Source organism: Manis javanica, chromosome 12 (genome assembly GCF_040802235.1).
Source record: "Manis javanica isolate MJ-LG chromosome 12, MJ_LKY, whole genome shotgun sequence".
NCBI lineage: Eukaryota > Metazoa > Chordata > Mammalia > Pholidota > Manidae > Manis > Manis javanica.
Genome location: NC_133167.1, coordinates 8,404,233 through 8,425,332, shown reverse-complemented (window position 1 = coordinate 8,425,332; position 21,100 = coordinate 8,404,233). Strand labels below are relative to the sequence as shown.

Here is a 21,100-nt window from a genome sequence, read left to right as displayed (position 1 = left end):
TAGATTAGTGGCTAAATTATAAGAGAGAAATAAAAGAAGAAAGGCAATTCAAGAGGCACTTCCCTTAGGCAGTCAAGTCTGCGTTGGGCTCTATCTAGGCTTCTGCGTGTATCTGCCTCTCCCCTCCTCTCTCCCAACAAAAGGATAGACTGTCTAAGGACAGAAAAGGGTGGGAGCCTTGCTTTCCAAAGCTCACAGCTCAGAAAAGAGCTGCACTCTCAGAAGGGCCTGGACGATGAACTTAGAAAGGTTTCAGGAGGAGTGCTCGGTGTCTCTGTTCCCTCTGTCCCTGCTGGTTTCCTGCACAATCCCTACGAGCCAGAAGGAAGAGAACCAGGCAGCTTGACAAGGGATGCGACTGGCCTACATGAGTAATAATGTCGTTTTATAATCTGTGGGACACTGTTCAGCACTGTTTAATAAAATAAAGCAACACAATTTGGCATTTTCCTAAAGCCCATCTAAGAAAGACTTTGAAATAATATTGTAAAAATCATAGTTTTTCAACTATGAGTGGAAATAGTAAGCATTTTTCTAAGCAATGTTAGGAACTTTATATTCTTCCTGAATTATTTATTTTATGGGTTAAGAGATGCAGTTGCCATTGAACTGCTCTGGACATTTCCAGTTTATTTGTTCATAAATAAATGGTGTTGAATGGCATTTAATGCGCAAGTTTTATTCAAGAGGCACAGCCGTGCATGTAGAATACAGTGTCAAATGGAGCATTGGTGGGAGGTGGGGGTGGGTAAAACCAAGTCCTATCAGGTCCTCAGGAGATCCTTAAAGAGATACCCGGCAATGGAGTCATCTGCATTTCACGTTTAAATCTCTCTAAAAATAATTTGTTTTGACTAGTCATAGTTAACTTATTGTCCAACCAGATTAACTTAAAGAAACAAAAGACAACAGAAAAATAAACGTCTATCTCCACCACCCACAAGTTTGCTTTTAGCATTTTAGCATTTATATAATTGTAAGATACAAAATAATCGTTTGAGTATCATAATCTTACTCTACACCTGGTGGGAGGGAGCGAGAACTGGGAGAAGGTTCTGGACTGCTCTTCTGTCCCCAGGCTCCAAGTCTTTCTCCACCATATGGCCTCCCAGCACCTTCTCCATATCCTGTAAAATGAATGACCTGAGTGTGTGGCACCCTGGGGTAGATGAAGGCAGTGAGTTACCGGGCTTCTGCTAAGGTAAAGTGTAACACACTCTAGCCTGGCCTTTTGGAAGCTCAGCATTTAACAGGGTCTTGCACTGAAGGAAGAAAATGGGGAGAATATGGGAACCAACGTTTTCCACTCGCCCCAGATACGAGTTCATGAGCAGTGAAAAAGAAATCATAAACGGGGGAAATGAAGTAATAACACCTGCAGGCTATGAAATGGAGGTCAGGTATGTATATACGTGTTAACAGGCAGGAGTGACAGTAATTTTGAGCCTGCCAGAGTCTATCAGAGATTAACACTAAATTAAAATGTCCACAGTTTTGCTACAAGATTAAGTTGTGTAAACAAGCATTCATTTTAAATGTGGCTATTGTGACTAGATTAGCACAGGGTGAGCTCTTTATAAAGGACAGGCAGAGGGGAAAGTGCCAAGTGAAAACGGAAAGAGCAGGGACGGTAGCAGATTCATTAGATGCAGGTGGCTGGTGGGTCCCCCTTTGGTCTGACTCAAGTTTTTTGCCCTATGGACCTGGTGTGCACAGGGAATCTTGGGCCTTTAGAGGGCGCCCTTGAGGCCAACAGGATGAAGAGGCTTGGAGCCCCCAGGGCTGGGGAGCTGAGACTGCGTGGAGAAGGCAGCGCGGGAGAAGCCTGGCACCCCAGCTGGGCTCACGCTGCGCTGGGAGAACCAAACACCAGTGCCTTCTATGGGTCAGGGGCTACGCTGGGTCGCTTCTCCACAACGAATCCTGTCCAGTTGGTAGTAATGCTCCATTTCACAGATGAGAAAACTGAGGCTATTTGTCGGACGGAGACTATGAAGCTTAGAGAGGTCAAACTAGCAGGTAACTGGAGCCCAAATCTGAACCCAGGCCTGCGAGATCCCAGTGTCCATTTATTCTCTACCCACCTCCCCAATAAACTCTCTTCCCCGGTGACCTCTCCCCCACCCCACACGGCCAGACAAGGCGAAAAGAAATCTTTCTAATCCTCAATAATACGCCTCACTTATCCTTGCTAATGAGCCTGAATCAACTTTTTCGCGGGAAGAAAACGGCTTAATCGGTAAGCAGAGCTGAGCTCCTAAAACGCCGTCAGTGGCTCTGCAGACGTTCGGCCCCGAAGTGGCTGGCCTGGGTCCCTCGCCCCCAGTTTTGTCCCCACTTTCGTCCTGGGGGCGTCGACCAGACCCTCCCTAGGGGACAGATGTGCACGCCCCAGGCTCGCCCGCCAGGTCCCGCCCTGGCCGTCCCCCCCCCACGGGCCCCGCGTTTTCGCCTTTCCCCGCACCCCGCGGCCCCGGCACGCCGGGGACCCCCCGGCTCCGCGGGCAGCCTGCGCAGGAGGCGTCCGGCACCCCCGCAGTGCCGCGGCCGCGGTCCCCCCACCGCTCCATCGCCGCCCAGTTGGCCGGGCGGGAGCAGGCGCGCGCCCCCACGCCCCGCCCCGCGGAGCCTCGCCGCCGCCCCGGAGCCCCCGGCCGGCGGCCCTAGCTGCGCCGCGCGGGCAGCCCCCAAGCCCCGCCGGGGCCCGCGCCGTCCCTCCCGCGCGGCCGAGGCGCCCCCGCGCCGCCGCGGCCCGGCCTCGGCGCACTCACCGCCGGCAGCCCGGCGGCCGCGGCCTCCCTCGGCTCCCGGCCGCTTTCCCCGGGGCCCCGGGCGCGGCTGCGCGGCGAGGTCTGCCGCAGGGCCCCCGGGCATCCCGGAGCTGCGGGCGCCCGCCGCTCGGCTCCCCGCGGGCTCCGGGCGCTCGGGGCGACGCTCCCCGGCTCCCCCGCCGCTCGCCGCCCAGCCGGGCGGCGCTTCCAGCTCGAGGCCTCAGTCCGTGCGGCTCGAAGAAGGGTGCGGGTGGAGGTGTCCGAACCTAACCTGAGCTTTCTTCCAATCGGTGCAATTTCGAATCTCCACGCTCGTTCATTCCTATACCGGCTAATTCTGGTTTGGCAGAAAAAAATTGCAGTCACCTCACGTGCACACTCTTGTGGCCGGTTGAAGTTTATAGCTGGGGCTGCGGTTCGCTAATGCTCGGCACATGCATGCCTGGAGGAAGGGGCCTGAAACCTGAGCCAAGGCTCGGGGGACACGAGACGCGCCTTCCGTTTCTCTGAGATAACGGAGAAGTGACGAAAAAGGTCTCGCCTGTGTCTGGGCCACAAAATAACGGCAGTTTTAGGTGGACGAGTAGGTCGGGACCTGCTGCACGCCTGGCCGAAGAGGACTGACCATCCCATATCCACCGCCTCCTCCTGGTTCCCTCATCTCCCTGCTTTCCCGTATCTGACTGTGGTCCCAACCTACATTCCGGGACACCAGGCACAGATTTCCTTTCCATGTGCACCCACCCTGTTCCCAGCACAATGCTTCACCCACAGAATGTTTGCAATACTTCTTACAAGAATGTGCGGGTAAGTAAAGCCAGTGCTATTTTTTCCTTACCTGAAGGACTTTGTGATAGTTTCCTATTGCTGTTGTAATAAAGTGCCACAAACCGAGTGGCTGAAAACAACATGAATTTAATACCTTACCCTTCTGGAGGTCAGAAGTATGGGATGGCGTTGGCAGGGCAGTGTTCCTCTGGCACCAGGGTCCAGAGGATGCTGCGTTTCTTGGCTCCTGATCGCGTCTTCCGTCTTCCAAGTCAATGGCATCACCTCGTTCCCTGCCTTTCTCCCATGGCCACATCACCGTCTCTTCTACTCTGTCTCTGTCGTCCACTTTTAAGGGCCCTCGGGATTACACTGGGCCTACCCAATGGTAATTGGGTTACTGGCTAATCCAAATAATCTCCCTGTTTTAAGGTCAGCTGGTTACAAATCTTAATGCACTTGCAACCTTAATTCCTCTTTTGCTAGGCAAAGTAGTGTGGTGGCAGGTTCCAAGGATTAGGATGTGAACCTCTTTAGGGACCATTATTTTACCAGAGGTTTCCTTCTTTCTTCCTTTCCCCCCTTCCTTTCTTCTTTTTCTCTCTTGCAAAAAAGAATGATCAAATGTATCCCATGCAAAAGTGAATGATTACTTTGCCATTTCATATGTCAAATCTCGAAAAAATAATTGCGAACATTGTGGCAAGTTGTGGCCAAAGAGGACATTTTGGTGAGGGACTAGGTGTTTGTGGTCCAAACCTTTGGCTTTGGCTGATCAGAACATGGAAAATAGATGGTGAGCTGTCCCTTGGGCTGCCCTCAGCTGTCACTCATTTTAGCCAGGCTTTTGACAGCAAGTCAGGATTGGGGTTCCTTGCAAGTTCCTCCTGGGCAGATGATCCACCTTGTTGAAAAGAGGTCTGTAAGATTTTTAAGTCTGTTTTACTTATTTTTTCCTTGGTGAAACCTTATAGATTCATTGAAATATATTCATGTATTATGAACTGTACATATTTACATGTACAATTTGATGAATTTTAGCACACATCTATGGAACCATCACATCAATGAAGTAAAGCCAAAATGTCCCCTGTGCCCTTTGTGATCTAGTGCTCACCCCATCCCCACATCCCCAGGCAACCTCTCCTCTGCTCTCCTAGAAGCTTCTACTCCAAGCAATGTGTACTTCACATCTAGAATGCCTACAGGCGGCTTTCTTTTCTTTCTCCAGCTTTATTGAGGTATAATCGACAAATAAAATTGTATATATTTAAAGTGTACAAAATAATGATTTGATGCATGTTTACAATGTGGAAGGATTACCACAATCAAGTTAATTAACACATCCAACACTCTACAAATTCACCTAATTATTTTTGTGGTGAGAATGTTTAAGATCTACTCCATTAGCAAATTCAAGTATACAATCCAACATTATTAACTGTCATCATTAGATCCCCAGAACTTAGTCATCTTATAACTGAAAGTTCGTACCCTTTGACCAACATCTCCCCATTTCCCCATCCCCCAGCCCCTGGCAACCACCATTCTACTTTTTCTATGAGTTCAACATTTTTTTTTTATAGATTCTATGTATTAATTAGATCACAGAGTATTTGTCTTTCTCTCTCTGGCTTCTCTCATTTAACATAATGTCTTCCAGGTTCGCCATTTTGTCACAAATGGCAGGATTTCTTTCTTTTTTTGTTACTGAATAATATTCCATTTTCTTCATCCATTCATTCATTGATGGACACTTAGGTTGTTTCCATATCTTCGCTTGTAAATGACGCTGCAATGAATGAACATGGAGTGGAGATATCTCTTTGAGATACTGATTTCCTTAGAAGCCTTTCTGGTAAATCATTTTGTTTCCACAAGTGTCATTGCTCTTACATGCCTGGAGGGCTCTCACTGATACAGGTAGACTGGGAGCAGGCGTAGAGCAAAGGGGTCCGGGATCCGTGGGTTAGTGTCTGGGGTGTATAAATAGAAGTCCACTCTAAATTAGAATGTAAAAGACAAGCACTAAATTATTTTCATGAATCTGAAATAGAGGGACTGACATTATTTACTGATTTTTAGGCAAATAACATTATCTCTTGATTTTTTTTTTAGGCAAATCACATATTATCCCATGATAGCAATCTTACATTTAGCTGAATTGCATCAGGTAGTAACCTTGCCCCTTAAGATAAAATGATTTAAATGCTGTCTCTAAAAGCCTTCCCTCTTAGTTTTAATCGTGCATTCAACTGGTTACATTGCTCCACATCAGAGTTGGAGTGAAACTAAGAATTTGGACAATCTGTGCCTTAATTTTGGAGGTTTACTGGCATGGATTAGGCATGGTGGAATAACATCAGCTCTTAAGTTTGCTAGTACAGACTGTTGAGGGTTTTAGAGGAGTACCCTAAAGTTTCCCCTGGCTCCCTTAGTTTCATAGCCAGTCCAAATGCAAACATGACCTGAAAACCAGCTTATGCCCATGAAAACAGCTTGTCCCAGGGATTTCCATCTGCCTACCTCTCGGTGTATAAGGCAGCCCTGCTCATACCACCCAGGGTTAAAGCAGGGAGTTGGTGATGGTTAATTTTGTGTCAGCTTGATCAGTAAGTGTGGGTGAGGAAGTGAAGAAATTGGAATCCTCATATACTATTGGTGGGAAGGTACATTGGTGCCGATGCTTTGGAATCCAGGCTGGCAGCTCCTCAAAAGTTTAAACATGGAATTATCATGTGATCCAGCAACTCCACTCCTACTTTTATACCCAAGAGTAATGAGAGCATATGTCCACATGAGAGCTTGTGCATGAATGTTCAAACAGCATTATTGGTAATGTCCAAAAGTAAGAACAACTCAAATGTCTATCAACTGATGAAGGGATCAATAAAATATGATATATCCATATAATGGAATATTGTTCAGCAATGAAAAGAAATGAAGTACTAACACATGCTATAACATGGAGGAATCTAGAAAGCATTAGGTTAAATAAAGAGGTCTGTCCCAAAAGGCCACATATTGTGTGATTCCATGTGTATGAAATATCCGGAACAGGCACATCTATAGAGACAGAAAGGAGAGTAGTGGTTGTCTGCAGCTCGGAGATGCTGCAGAGGAAATAGTGACTAGGTGCTAATGTCTCTTAGCAAGGGGTGCAGGGCTTGTTTGGGTGGATGAAAATCTTCTAAAAGCAATTTTGGTGATGGTTGTGCAAGTCTGTGGATAAACTAAAAACCACTGAATGCAAAATAAAAACAACCCCAAAAGTCAATTCCCCCATAAAAGATATCCCCCCCTCCCAAACTGACTAGAGTGGACATACGTGAACTAGATCTGGGAATGGGTTATGATCAAAGTATGTTGATGAATCTGCTTCTATGTACCCGAAGTCCAAGGTGGGTTAATTCTGTTCTTTAATTTAAATGCCTTCCTTAGCCTTATCTTCCTTTAATACCTCACCTTAACCTCTTAAGCCTCTTCCTTAGCCTGTGTTATTAAGTAATAATATCAAGGAAATCATGGTTATGATGAGCCAGTTATACATTTGTCTAATGCATATCAATAGAAAGCCTATGTCCTGCTTCCAGGTTCCTGCAACCTCCCCCCTTGTTGCCTGAACATACCCCCCTGATGGGCATGCTGCTGCAGAGGCCCCCTGTCTTCCTGCGAGTTGGCGTCATGAGACCGTGAAGGAAGGCCATGTGCTTTTCCAAAGGGAAGTTAGGAAAGAACACGAGGGAAATCCCAAGCACTTCAGGTCTGAATTTTCTTCCTGGGCCAGGAACCTCCCCAGATTTTATCCCAAAGCACCAATTTCTCCTGCCCCAGATGGTTTCAAGCTTACATTTACCATGAATTCAAATTCAGAGAACAGCTTAAAGGTGAATAGATACATAGCAAAAGCAGTTATATGTTTCTGTCTTTAGTCTTCAAAATTACTTACATTTTTTCTTTCTGCTAAAAATAACCAACATCCTCATGTAGTAGCATATGATTTCATAAGAGTTGAAATTCTAGAAATGCCAGCTTGGTCACCCACTTGGAAATTAAACACTTTCTTACACATGTGTCTTCAAAGAAGTAATGCTTGATTCATGGAAGTTGTGTGATAGTTTTGTTGGATAACATTATAAATGATTTTTTAAAACTTCAATAAAATAAGTGATGTTAGCAAGTCATTAAAACTTTCTTGCAGCGATGAGTTTTTCTTCTTTTAACCAATCTCCATCTTCCTCATAAGTTGCTTGCAGATCAAATCTTATTTAAATGCTCACACTGGTGATTCACTGGTGATTTACCAGAAGGACTGGTAAATCCTTCTGAGGCTAAAAAATACTCATACTGATATATACCAACTTTTGTGTTTCATAGGTTTGGATTTAAATTTTGTTATTTCCCTTAAAGCAGAGCAACTTGTAGCTTATATGATTTAAAAAATATTTTGAGTGTCAAAAAAATGGATCATTGCCATTAAACATCCAGGCTCCATATGCAGAAGTTACCTCCACCGGCATGTTCTTTGAGCAGGTCACCAAACAGGACCAAGTCTGGGACCGCATGAACCACGATGAGAAAGAGCTAGTGTTTTCTCTCATTAGCCATGATTTTAGTGTGCTTTCTTTGCAGGAGCAAATGTGTCTGATGAAACCAGTTGAATACGTAAGATGTGGATGCCACGAACCTAAGAGGGAAGGAGACTGGATGGAAGCACTTGAACGGTTCTCTTCTTGGGGGACAAGTGTATTATCTGGAAAAATTAATGTAAGTGGTTGTAGGAAAAGGTATAGTTTAAGGAAGGATCAGTAGACAGGTTGTTTTATTTTACATGGGAGGAGGATGGTTCTCTTTTCTATGATCATTTTTGGTGGATTTCATATACTTCTGCCTTATACCTTTAAGCTGGACAGACACATCTAGGAAACCTACTAGCCAGAGATTAATCAGAATGGCCTACAGCTCTTCAGCCTTATTGTAGCAAGGTCCTCGGACCCCTTTGTTCTGTCCTGCCCTTGACCTTGGGTCTTCTTCCATTCTGTTTCCTACCTGACTCTTGCTTATGTTGACTTGGCCTTGTGTCTCAGATCCTGTTTTTCTTCTCACCTTGATGACTAGTTGGACTTTCAGTGCCCTCTCTGGGACACCTGTGGCTCTTCCAGCCTCAGTCTGGGTCTGTAATCTTGTTTGCAAGTCATTCCCCAGCTGGACCTCCAAGGCTCCACCGCAGGAGAGGATCAGGTGATTTCAATGTTCTGTGAAGGCCAAAGGCCAGCATTAGGAAACTCCCAGAGCTGTGTAACCAGTGATTATGAAAACCCGGTTGCAAAGCAGCAGAGCGTGTGTGGCGGAAGCTAAGAGCACACAACATTTGGCATTTTGGTTGTGAGGTCAGTCTGCCCTGAGCTGGAAGCTCCTCCCTCTGTTTCTAAGGGGCCTGGGTGTTAGCCCTAGAGTGGCTATGATAACAGTATTACATCAAAGGATTATTGTGAGGATTACATAAAATAGTGCAAGTAAAGCACCTCACTCGGCCCAGTGCTCAGCATGTAATCGCGGGACTTGATTCTGGTAATGATAATGGTGTCATCCAAGAGAAAACCGCCTCACAGCCGAGTTCTTTTGAGAGGCAGCACTAAAGTAGTGGCTGGACTCATGAACCCCGGAGGCTTGTCACCTGGATTCAGATGCCAGCTTTCACCCCTTGCTACACCTCTGAGTGAGGTTGCTCAGCATCTCTCCACGTCAGTGTCATCTTGTGTAAATTGGGAAGGAGAAGGAGGGGAAGGAAAAGGTCTACCTCTTGGCTTGTTGTGGGTGTAAATGACTGAGCTCACATAAAGTCAACTGACACATGCCTGCCAAGGCAATGCATTGAGGACACAGCACCCCATCTGTGAGATGCTTGACAAAAAAGTACATAATCTATGTCTAATTATGAGGAAACAGCAGACAGACCTGAATTTCAGGGACATTCCAAAAAAGATAACCACCCTGTGCCCTTCCAGGAGTACTCTTCAGCGTCATGAAAGACAAAACGAAGCTTCGGGAACAGTCCAGGTAAAAGGAGCCGGGAGAGACACGGCTACCCAATGCCACGTGTGATCCTGGATTGCTTTGACCGACTGAAGGGCATCAATGGGCCAAATCGAATCTCTGGATCTGGAAATTAGGTGATACTGTCAAAACTTTGTTACATTTTTTATTTTGAAAATTACATTGTGTTTATGTAGGGAAATGTCCTTGTTTTTAGGAAATGCTTACCGAAGTATCTAGGAGTAAAGAAGAGTTAAAAAGTATGTAAAGTCCTAAGAGCAATGCCTGGTACATAGCCCCACACGGAGTGTTGGCTGTTACTTGCTAACTGGATTTTCCTGGCGCTGAATCCCACTCAGTATCCGAAGGTGCTGCTGTGGCCCTTCATGGACAGTGTTGCAGGGATCTGGCTGATCTCACTGCTCTTTCTTGTCCTGGGTCCCAGCTCTTGGCTTTGGATCTCATGCAGTCCTAGAAAATATAGGAGAGCTCTCAGGAGTTGCCTTTTCTCAGGCTTAACATCTCTCTGTTCCTCTGAGCTCCCCTGCCCTCTCCGCCTCTCTCCATGGCCCCTCTATGGGCCTCCGTTTCGTGCATTCGGACTGTGGGAGGTGACCCCACCTCGGGTGCCTGGAGCGGAGTCGGGTGGGCAGGACTGCTCTGCCTTGGCAGAGCAACCCCACTTCTTAAACCCAGAAGGTAACTTGGACAGATCCAGAGATGCTCCGCTGAGGAAAGTATCCCCCGGAGATATTCCTAACTTTTACGATTCCCCTCTTCCCTGGTGGGATGAGGTAATCAGGTGGAATATGGGGGAAGGGTGTTAAATAAAAATGCCTACCCAGGCCATACGCTGGTTCCCAAGTCATTGTCTGAATGACTTTGTAGGGACCAAAGATGGCCAGGCAAGGGCAAGGGAGCTCTTTCCAAACCCGGTCCTGCATGGTGGCTAAATCCTGAACCAACCCTCAATGACTTCCGCCTCGGGGTGAGTGGACTGAATCATTGGGTTACCTTGGTTGCTTGGCATCTCCTACAGAAAATACAGTTACCCAGGCTGCATGGTAGGGAAGGCCCACATTCTGTATGATGTGTAAGTAACCTGGGGTCCTACCCACCCTGATCACCATAGGATCATTAGGATACAGGGAGTAAAATGAGAACATGCACACACACAAACATGATGTATGTTCTTTTAAAACTCCAAAGAGAGAGGTTTGCCAATGGGAAGGTTAAAAAAGGGGTGTGACCCCCCCCTCGATTTGTATAGGCCTGAGATGAATGAGAGAGGCGTTGTTCCTACAGGCCCGGTTGGTTGGCTGCACAAGTAGGAGGGGGCGCTTCTTGGGTACTGGGACGGTCTGTCGGAATAGTTTGAGGCCATATCTCCCAGGGAGTGCAACCAGTAGTGACCATGTGCATGTCCAATCCTTTCAGTCCTTTGAACAGCCAAGAACAGTCTCAGGAGTCAAAGAGTCTTTAACACCTCTCTCTAATTTATGAAGGCAGAGAGCAGACTTCAGGCTTAGAGGCACCAGCAAGTAGCCCTATCTAGTGGGAACTGAATAACCTGGTTTTATTTTCATTTATTTATTTATGGCTTTCTTTAGTTTTTTAATAGTTATGGGCAATAGTTTGGAGAGATTACTGTGTGCCTGGTTAGGCTGTCACACTGGACAAACCTGACGCGGACCCCTGCACTCCCGCAGTGTGCATTCCAGGGGAGAATAAAATATGCAATAATTCAGGTGGTGACAGGTGTCACAGAGGGCGGCCAAGGGGGCTGAGAGGAGCGGGGAGAGGACTGCTTTGCTCTTTTATACATTTAGGTTGGTCTTGACAAGTGGGAGATTTGCTTTCTCTTTCCACAAGTGATATGACATTTCCTTTTAAAATAAAATTTAAGTTAAAGCCAATTTCATTTAAAGAAAATTATAAGTTAGTAGTTGTTCAGCAAGATGGCACACAAATAACTGATATTTTGCAAGCATTCCTCTAAGGTAGTGGTTCCAAGCCTTGGCTGAACCTTAGAGCCACATGTCAGTGGGATTCTAGGCTGTCAATCCTCACTCCACACCAGTGGCCTCAGAACAATCAGCCAAACAAGTGCCCATCCCCCAACCCCACAGGGGTTCACTTTTTGGAGAAATGGAACTGGAGCGGGTGCAGACTCAGATACCAGGCAGGGCAGAGGGTGGGGCTGCGGATCCAGACAGAGAGCTGGAGGGAGGGCGGGGGAGTCTGCTTCCTGGGTGGTGAGATCCTGCTCCTCAGACACCAGCAGTCTGGCTTCTATTTCCCAAGCAAGGTTCTTCTCTGGAGAAACTGAATGGGCCCAAGAAGAATGATTTGCAAATAATGATGTTTTGGGGGTACCTGATGAAAAAGTTGGCTTTCTATCCAATAATAACCAGTAAAACATATGTTTTGGCCGCACCCTCCTTCCAAGAACACAAAGCTTCTAATCAGCTTTCCAACAAAGGACGGTAGGAAGGAATTCCAAATCCAAGCACGCTTAGTTGATTGAGTTTTAAGAAGTTGGTACAGCAGTAGAACTGGAGGGATGGTCCAGCTGTGGATTAAGCAGGTCACACCGTGGTAGCAGCTGGTGGGTGGTGCCACTCAGCTGTTCCGCCATTGGTGCACGCTGGCTAACAAGAAGATCATAGTGTTTGCAGTGAGCCTAGCACTATTCTCAGATCTTTATGTATTATTTTAATCCTCGCACCTCCCTGAGGGAGATACTATTATTTCCCCATTTGCAGGTGAGTAAGCAGAGTTAAGGAACTTGCTACATTCACACAGCTGGGATTTGGATCAAGGCCTCTGGCTCCGGAGTCCCTGCCCTCCACCACTGCAACATGCTGCCTCCAGTTGGCTACACATTTCTAAAGTAAAAAAGAATCTCGGGGATGCACCCCTAGGTTCCTGGAAGGCATCCCCGGGTTCAGGTTGCCTTGAAGACCAGGTGTCTCAGTCTCCCTAACCAGCTGTTTAAAGACCTCCTTGACCTGACCCCTGAGCACTTTTCTGGTGTCATCTCCTGATATGCCTCTGTGCCATCAGTGAACCAGGCTCAGTGGGTTTTCCTCAATTCACGCATTTGTGTTTCCCTGTGCTTTTTGCTTCCTTGATCTTGAATCCCTTCTGCCTCTTTACTTAAGATAATTCTTTTTTGTTGTTGTAACTCAACTCAACCCAGCTCCTTCAGATCAAAGTGCCCAGGACCTGTTCTGTGTGCCCAGGGGATTTGTGCACCTCTGCTACTCTGGAGGGCACCTCTGCTGTTTGCCCCTGCCCCGTGGTGCTCCTCCTTTCTGCTAACAGCCGCCTGGGTTTCCCTGGTCGAGCTGCCCAGAGTGAGCTGCTCTTCCAGGATCCATGTCCATCCTTTTGGGGCATTCTTGCTCTCTGAACATAGAATTTGACTTAGGAACGGACTCATGACCCAAACCAAACCAATCACTCCCAAACCCAGCACTTTGGCTCTACTCCGGGGAAAGAAGCATTGTCTACTGGTCTCACTAAGCTGGTAGGACCCAAACCGCAAACTGTGGGCGGGATCTTTTGCTGCCCCACAGGAGCATAGGGTGGGTGCACAATCTAAGGCTAAAGTCAACACAGAGAGAACAGAGTCAAGAGGTGGAGAAACAAAACAACAGTGCCCTCATTTGAGCAGCTGGGCTCAGCCATGCTTTCCAGAATTTCCTGTGCTTTCCTGGTACATAAACCAGTGTGAGCCCTTGAACTGGCTTGAGTTGAGGTTCATCCCTTGCAAGCACGAGGATCGTCAGTCACCCACGGCCTGAATGCCTTGTATTCGGATGGATCCCCTGGCCCTCACGTGTGATTGATTTCGGGGCCTGATATAGCAGGAATGCTGGGATGAGTGGCCCTTCTTGCTGTGTGTCAGAGGGTCCTGGTCTGTCCCAGCGGCCTTGGGCGCATCCCCCAGTGTGCTGTCTTAGCTTATCTTCAGGAATTCAAACTTTCTGTAACTGCTGACAGCAAAGCCGTTGCTGTGGGCAAACATCTTTTCGCTTGTTCCATTAGAACCACGGCTTAACAGCCTCCTTTTCTTAGAAAACTCTGCCTCGGCCTTGGAAATGAGAAAGGGATGATCCCCCCCAGAGGCTTGCCTCAGGGCACTTTAAAGCATGGCAGATTGGCAGTGGACGCTCTCTCTGTTTTGTTTCAATGTAAACAGAAGACCCACAGCCTGAGAAGCGTGGAGAAACTGGGGAAGAGAAGAAAGAAAAAGCCTCAGCACCAAGGCCTGAGGTTCAGAATTTAAGGAACATCTATGAACAGGTCAGTCCAGAGTAGTCGTCAAGCAAATTGTGTCTTTGGAACCCAACCTGTTCCTAGTTCAGTGCATTGTCCCCTCCATGGGGGCTTCTTGTCCAGCAAGCTACTGAGGTCAGCTGGCCTCTCTGTCCCTTAACCTTAGACTGTTGGAAATTACGTTCCTCATCCTTGGGTGCAAGGACGCACCCACCTCCTGAGCCTCCAGGGTTTTAGTGGCCCTTGTTTCTGGTCACGGAGCTGGATCGGCTGGTAAGTCTCAGATCGTGTCACACCCTCGGGCTTCAAGCCCTTCTGCTGGAAGTGCCCACTCTCCTCGCCCTGCCTCAGCTCCTGCCATGTAGCCCCTGGGCTTCTGTGTGTCTTGAGCTCCAGCCAGACTGTCTCCTTCTTCTCTAACCCACCCCCGGCTCTGAACATGGCTTTACTCTTTTCTACCTCGGTGTCTTTTGTCATATAATTCCCTTTTCCCAGAATGCCCTTCTCCCCCATCTTTTCCTCCAGGTCCACTGCCTTCATCAAGGGCACCTGACCCTCTCCTGTCACTCGGCGGGGGCGTGCTCCGTGCTCCTTGAACTAACCCACCGCCTGGTCTGTGCCTTCGCGGGGCATCTATCACATTCTAGCTTCTGGTTTCGCCATTCAGTTCAGGTTTCATGTTCTCCACGAGACTTTTCAGAGATCAGGTCTGTCTTGCTCATCTTTGAAGAGCAGCACCGGGACGTGGTTATGACCAGGACTCTGGAGCCAGGATGCCTGGGTTCGAAGTGCAGCCCTGCTGTTCACTGACAATGGGACCTCGACATTTTACTTAACATTTCTCCGGTCTTTGTTTTCCTGAGTAAATAGGAATAATAGTAACACCTACGTCACTGCATTGCTGTGAGAATTAAATAAAATAACATACCCATAGTGTTAACTACTGTTAGCCCCCTCCTCTTCATCTCAAGCTCACTCATTCAACAAAAAGCCACCAAATGCTGTGGGTGCAGTGCTCTGGCAGTGGGGTCACAGTGAGGGGCCGGCCAGGTCTCTGCCTCTGGAGGCTCATGCTGCGGAAGGGGAGACCTGTAAACAAACAGATGACCTGTAAAGAAACAGATAACCTAACGAGATAGCGATAAAGGCAGAGAAACGACAAGTGGAAAGATGATGTGCTAGAGAGGGACTCGGAGGCTATGAGATGTATTTTTGATCTCCCTTATGTGATACAAATTGTGGATGTCTTGCGCATTCCCAGTGCTCAAAAACATTCAGGAAAGATGAATAGATGAATAAATAATGAGTTATGATATTTCCCCAAGGGCTTTATTTTCACTGATTCTGGAATCTTGAGGAGATCTTATGGCTCAATGGCTCTCAGGCCTCTGACAGAGGTGGGGTGGGAGGAGGATATTCTGGACAGGAGCCTCTCCTCTGCACCGCCCCCTTCCATACACTGCGGGAGCCCTTGGCCTCAGGTCAGGCCCCAGTTTTGCTGAGGCGGACCTCCAGTTCAGATGCTTGGTTCTGGCCGAGTCTCCCAGCCCCAGCCAACTGGCAGTGAGGTATACTTTGTGGGCAGTGGAGGGGCCATGGTCAAAGAGGCGCCACCCCCACCCCCCTTTCTTTTCATGTTCCTGCGAAGCCCATTAAGGACGTGTTTCTGGGAATCAGGCCGCCGTTATGCCTGAGGGCGGACCCAGCCCCTTTCCCACGCTGGAGCACACCTGGAAGCTTTTCCCCCCCTGAAACCACCTCCATGGACCTTTGAGAGCTTATCTTCTGAGGGCGTTCACAGCAGTTCTTACTTCGTGGACGCCACTGGGATAGACCACAGTTCCAACCGTGGTTGGCTAAACACAGGTTGGTTTCTTGGTTTCTTAGCAGAGAACAGAGAACTGCGGAAAGAGATTCCGGGCAGGGCATTTGGATAACGGACGAATGTACCGAGAGCTTGAGATGCTTCCGGAGCAGCGGAGGCATCCCAGGTAGGGAACGCCTGATCAGAGAGCCCGAGGCTGCAGGAGGCCAGGGCTGGGGAAAGGGTGGGGGCAAAGACGAGACCAGGGGGCATCTGAGACAGCTTAGCGCCTGTCACACCCTGCCTGAGGCGGCCAGGCTGAGCCTGAGGCTCCTGTGCTCAGAAGCTCTGTGGGGAGCCAGGTACTAAGTTCGAAAACAACTTTATACCCTTTACTGGTCGGAAGTCATTCTTCGAGCAACGGGAAGAGAAAATTCTGAGCCTCGATGCCATATTATCTGTCCCATACTGTTTTCCAGTCCAATTTGGGGACAGCAAGCTTAATGTTCAGCTGGCATTTCCAGTATGGCCATACAGGGTGTCAAGATGTTGGCACATTTCTGTGATGGTTGGTAAATATGAAAATAGCTGCTTCCCAGCCCCTCCCAGCAATCCTCCCAGCCTCCCATCAAGGCTGGTCCTTTCTGACTGGCAGGTAGCTCCAGCATAGCAGCATCGCTCAACTGGACTACTTAAAAAGGCAGCTCAGGGCTCCGAATACAAGTGTTCCAGAATGTGGTGAAAGTGTATTCTATTGGTTGAAGCAGGCACAAGCCCACCCAGATTTGGGCGAGGGGGTGTGGGACAACATAGGCGCCACCTCTCAATGGCAGGAGTGGCAAATTCACATTGTAGGAGAGCAGGTGGGATGGAAGATATTGTTGTGGCCGTATTTGGAAAATGCAGTCTGCCACGGGTATTGCCCTGAAATTGCATTTTCTGCTTCTTCAGGAGCCGTGCCACACCCAGAATATGACCCACATACGAGCAGCTCTAAAAGGAAAGTCTCTCCACTTCCTATGCCTTAGCCCTTCTCTTCTCAACTGCTTCCCAGCCCTGCATTCGTAACAGTGCCATGGATAAGCCGTGGCACACTCCGGGTTGATTTAGTTGGGGACATCAGCGGCAATGCCGTTTGGTTCCATTGTGCTTTGATGCTGAATTTATGACTTTGCACAATCATTTTCTCTATTGCATGGTGCTTAACAGCTTCCTTTCCTGATGTCATATTAGGGTTGGATGACAATAGAGGGTATTCCGTCATTTTCGGGAAGGTCTTGTGGAAAATGTCCAGAAGGGTGAGAGGACCTATTATGTACCTCTTCCCTCACTACCCTCTGCAGGAAATTGTCTTTCTGCTCCAAGAAGTTCACCTGCCTCTGGGAACTCTACGCAACCTTGCTTTGCAGAGCCTCTGACCCGGTGCCAAGGGCCACATGCCTTCCTTTCCTCCCCTCTCCCATTCCCCTTGGCTTAACAACCACTCTGGTGGTTCTTAGATTATCATGTGAAATATATAAGCACAGGAATCACAGTTAAATATTCGTAACCAGTACCAGCAGTCGGAGAGCTTGGCAAGCTGTTTAGAAGAGACAGGTAAGAGCCTGTGGGGGTAAAAGCGGATTATACCTTACTCATCACTTGTGTAAGCCGTTTTGGAACTTTATATAATTCAAATCTGGATCAAAATTAAAGGGTGAACTTCCAAAGGGAAGTAAAATTTGCCTAGGGAGGAGGAGGTATGGTGGGAAACAGCAGGAAGCCGATTTGCATGAAATCTACAGAGGCTGTTTCCCAGGCTATGGTGGTGGTTTTATTCCCTCTGCCGGGCACTTTTGTGGTTGGGTGGAGCTATTTTAGGGGACTGGCACTTGACAGGGATGCCAGATTTTCTGGGGCTGGGAGAGGCAGGCACATCCTCTGCGGCTCTGCATCCCTCCAGGCTTTGTGGAGCTCCTGGAAGACCTGTGCTTGTGTGAGACCGGCAAGGGAGATCGGCTTTCCCAGCTAGGAAGAGCTGCAGAGAGATTTGTGTTGAAAGTAGCACATTCTTCAGTATCCATATTTGAAATGAGTACAGTGAAAATAGACATTAATTTCTTTTGTTAGGGTTATTTTAATAGAGCCAATGAAAGCAAACCATGCGAGCTGACCTGAGCCAGACTTCTAATAATTGGCAATCTTTTGAAAGGGACTTAATATCATTAGGATAAGTGTGTGAACACGTGTAGCCACACTGATCTTTCAGCTCCTTTAAATTGCCAAGGACCTTCATGCCTAGGGTCCTGGCACTCACTAGTGGTTTCTTCCAGCAGGAATTCTCTTCCTCCTCATCCCATGCCCAACATTTGCCAAATCTCAGCTGAAATGTCACCTGCTCAGAGAGGTCCTGTGCTACAGACTGAATGTTTATGTCCCCGAAGTCCATACATTGAAACCTATCCTCCAAATGGGATCGGGAGGAGGGGACGCTGTGGGGATTAGTTTTTGGGGGCAGAGCCCTCATGAATGGGATCAGTGCCCTTACAGAAGAGGCTTCAGAGATTCCCTGCCCCTCCTGCGCTGTTAGGACACAGCAAGAAGATGGCCATCGTGGACCAGGAAGCTGGCTGCCACCTGACACCAAATTTGCTGGAGACCTGACTTGGACTTCCCAGCCTCCAGAGCTGTCAGAAATAAATGTCTCTTGTTTATATGCACCCCCAGCCTGTGGTATTTTTGTGGCAGCAGCCCCAGTGGGTAACATCCTCCTCACCGTTCATACTATGGTAGCTATCTAGTCCCTTGCTATGACTCCACCCCCTTTAAATGCTATTTTTAGCAGTTATTTGATATACATCTTATGTATTTATTAGTGAGTTTATTATTTCTTTCCTACTTTTCACATAAATTCTTTAAAACCTTTTCTGTGCTATCTTTGGATCCCCAAGTGCTTAAAATATTTCCTGGCACATACTGGCACTCAGTGAATATTTGTTGGAAGACAATGAAGGGGAGAAATAAAAGAAATGTTTTAGCAGTAGTTTAGCTCCCAGAGTGTCATGGGAGCACAGAAGAGAAGACAGTTTCCAGCCTTATCACCTCGACACTTTACCAGGCAATTGCTTCCTGCAGCTGTTATATGGACTAGATTGACAAATAGCCCTTCTGTGCTCTGTGACGTGGTCTGAGAAAGCAACCTCCTGATGGAGCCTGAAGACACACCAGTCTTCCTGCAAAGGACACCTGTTGCTAGTTGACACCAGACCTCTTTTTAAATTTTTGCAGTGGTCTAAAACCCACCTTGGCTTTCCTGATCTCGGGCACAGGGGTATCCTTCACAGTTTCTCTTCATGGCCCCCAGTTTCCCTTGCCTACCCCTGCAGCTCAAAGACAGGTTAAGGATGATTGCCTCTCAGTAGTTAAGGCACAGAAATTTCTTATGCCTTCACATTGCACCTCCATCACAAGAATGCTGGCTAAATTCCTAAATCCTGGTTGCTTCTGGAACCTCCTATAACCCAGTTATGGAGCCCCATCTTAACCATCTTATCCACATTTGTCTCTAGGGTATTTGCTCTTGCTCTAGGAGACCAAGAGCCTGTTGTTTTTGATGAAATCCTGTACGGAGCTCTGAAAAGGGACCCATAACACCCCATAACCATCAGAAGTCACTCCCCATTTTCCCCTTCCCACCTACATCCTGGCAACCACTAATCTACTTTCTATATTTATAGATTTGCCTATTCTGGACATTTCCTGTAAATCACTCATGGAATCAAACAACATGTGGCCTTTTGTTTCCTGCTTCTTTCACCCAGCATAATCTGTTCAAGACTCATACATAATGTCGCTGAAGCTAAATGCAGCTTCCTTTTTTATGGTTGAATAATATTCCACTGTAAGGCTATCCCCCATTTTATTTATTCATCAGTCGATGGACACTTGAGTAGTTTTCACTTTTTGGCTGTTATGCACAATGCTGCCAGGAACATTTGTGTACAAATTTTTGTGTGGACATATGTTTCCCTTTTTCCTGGGTATGTACCTTGGAATGAAATTGCTGAGACATATGATAATTCTATGTTTAGCCTTTTGAGGAACCACCGAACCATTTTCCAAAGAAGCAATGTCATTTTATGTTCCTACCAACAGGTTCTAACTTCTCCACATCATCTCTAGCCCAAGTTATTGTCTGTTGTTTTGAGTCTAGCTCTCCTTGTGGGTATGAAGGGGTATTTCATTGTGGTTTTAATTTTTGTTTCCCTCATGACTTGTGATGCTGAGCATCTTTTCATGTCTTCTTGGCCATGTGTATGACTTCTTTAGAGAAATATCTATTCAAACCCTGTGCCTTTTTAAAAACTGTGTTGTCTTTTTGTTGTTAGGTTGTAAGAGTTCAAAGAGCAGAAGTTTTAAATATTGAACAAAATGGGCTTTCAATTTTCTGATTTGAGCTTTTTATGTCCTGCATAAGCAATATTTGCCTAACTTAAAGTTGCACATATTTTTTCCCGTATTTTCTAGAAGTTTTATGGTTGTTGGTTTTATATTCTGGTCTATGATCCACTCAAGTTGAATTTGTATATGATTCAATGTACAGGTCAAGGTTCATTATATACATAAGTGACAGGGGCTGTTTTTAAAAAGTGTTCAACCACCTTGGATAATGTGAGTTATTGAGTCAGAGCTGCCTGGACTTAAAAAAATCAATTAAAAAAAAGTTCATAATCCCCTCCCCCACCAAAAATTCTACATTCCCATTCCTTGAATTAATTAAACATTAATTTTATTTCTCTTTTTTTGTGCTGGTGTGTGTGTGTGTCTGTGTATGTAAAATGGGCCATGCGTTACTGTTTACATTAGGATACAGTTTTTATTCTGTAATGAAGTCCAAAGTTAACAGTGGCCACCGAAGAAGTTCACTTCTTGTCCACAGAACACTGCCCTTTCTGAAGAGCACTGCCTGGAAGTTGCACACACCCCAGCTGCTCTCATCCTGTTGGCCATAATTTAGTCACAAATCACACCTCACGGCAAGGGAGGTGAAGGAAAGGCACTGAGGGGTGGAGGGCAACCCCCAGGCTGCCTCCCGGGAGCTCAGAATCTCGGGCATCCCAGCATTGGTGTTGCTGCTCCTGCCAGATCGTCCTTACTGGAGGCGGCTGAGCCCGGATCGTCGTGAGTCCTCAGATCAGAGAACGACACAAAAAGGTCAGAAGCAAGAAAGGGAAAGATCCATCCATTTAACTAAATTTACAACTTCAGAACAGTAAAAAATACCACATGCAGGTCAAAAGGCACATGGTGTCATGTGAAAATGATTTGCAACCTATATTATAGGCAAATGCTTAGTAATCTTGATATATTAGCAGCTCTTACAAATATGTAACAAACAAGTGCTCAATTAAAAATGCATGAAGAATGTCAGTGGCATTTCAGAAAAAGACAAACACAG

The 21,100-nt window shown here is 47.0% G+C and overlaps 1 protein-coding gene and 1 long non-coding RNA gene across 11 annotated transcripts in view; one reads left to right on the top strand and one right to left on the bottom strand.

Annotated features, from left to right (window-relative positions):
- The window catches only part of SLC16A14 (solute carrier family 16 member 14), a 28,566-nt gene extending 25,371 nt beyond the window's left edge, over window positions 1-3,195 (bottom strand). Inside the window, exon 1 of one of the 3 annotated variants that reach the window (XM_036997772.2) lies at window positions 3,043-3,195. The gene's annotated coding sequence lies outside the window, so the exon portion shown is untranslated. The other 2 variants (XM_017680067.3, XM_073218027.1) reach the window with 2 other exon arrangements.
- Window positions 3,196-3,382: 187 nt separating this feature from the next.
- Window positions 3,383-18,357, top strand: LOC118968211 (uncharacterized). 8 transcript variants are annotated; one of them, XR_012123476.1, is made up of 7 exons: window positions 3,383-3,578; window positions 8,172-8,306; window positions 9,548-9,712; window positions 13,783-13,886; window positions 15,747-15,850; window positions 16,615-17,259; window positions 17,976-18,357. It is a non-coding gene; the product is annotated as an uncharacterized lncRNA (long non-coding RNA). The 8 variants fall into 8 exon arrangements; XR_012123477.1 differs by having other exon boundaries at window positions 8,156-8,306; XR_012123481.1 differs by having other exon boundaries at window positions 7,133-8,306; window positions 17,007-17,259.
- Window positions 18,358-21,100: the final 2,743 nt, after the last annotated feature.